We start from the raw sequence: 933 nt of genomic DNA on the forward strand, positions 1-933 counted from the left end.
TTATCTTATCTTATCTTATCTTATCTTTGGGTGAGGTCAACTTATCTTCAAGGGACCGCCCTTATCTCTATAGGCCTGGGCTGCCTTTGGATTTGGGTCATGTTCCTCTATTTGGGCCCTTTTCTGGGCTTTCCTGGCAATTTGGCCGAGCTCTTTGAGAAGAGGTCGGATAGTCTGACCCGAAGAGGTTGGTCGCTTTGTCGCCAAACATCCCAGGTCGGACAGCTTGACCCAGGGTATGAACAACTTCTGAAAGAAATCCTCTAAGCCATTGAATCTCTTAAAAGAAAGAAGTTCATGAAGTTGAAACTCTGAATGCTATATTGCCCAAGAATAAGATCTTCACTCAGCAAGTTAACATGATCTCTTAGTATCTAACCAGAATGCAAACTGCAGCTGGCAGTACACAAGAAGCTTCACTTGAAGAAGAAGCTTATTATCCTGATCAAACCACCATGGAGGAAGTGAATTACATGGGAGAACACTATGGAAACACCTACAACACTTCATAGAGGAACCATCCTAACCTTTCATGGAAGGATCAACAGAAACTTCAGCAAGGTTTCAATAACAATCAAGGTAAAAGGAACCAGAATAGGTTTAATAACAGACCACAATTCCTATCTTCTCAAAGGAATATTGGAACCTCTAAGCAGAGTCTTTTTGACTTAGTTATTTTGGTTTCGAGCCTCTCTAAGATCACTCATAGTTTCATGAATGAAACAAGATCCTCCATTAGAAATTTGGAGGCACAAGTGGGCCAGCTGAGTAAGAAAGTCATTGAAACTCCTCCAAGTATTCTCCCAAGCAATACAGAAGAGAATCCAAAAGGAGAGTGCAAGGCCATTGATTTGATCAAAGTGGCCGAATGCACTAGGGAGGAGGAGGACGAAAATCCTAGTGAGGAAGACCTCCTGGGACGTCCTTCAAGCC

This window comes from Arachis duranensis, chromosome 9 (genome assembly GCF_000817695.3).
Source record: "Arachis duranensis cultivar V14167 chromosome 9, aradu.V14167.gnm2.J7QH, whole genome shotgun sequence".
In the NCBI taxonomy this organism is placed as follows: Eukaryota; Viridiplantae; Streptophyta; class Magnoliopsida; order Fabales; family Fabaceae; genus Arachis; species Arachis duranensis.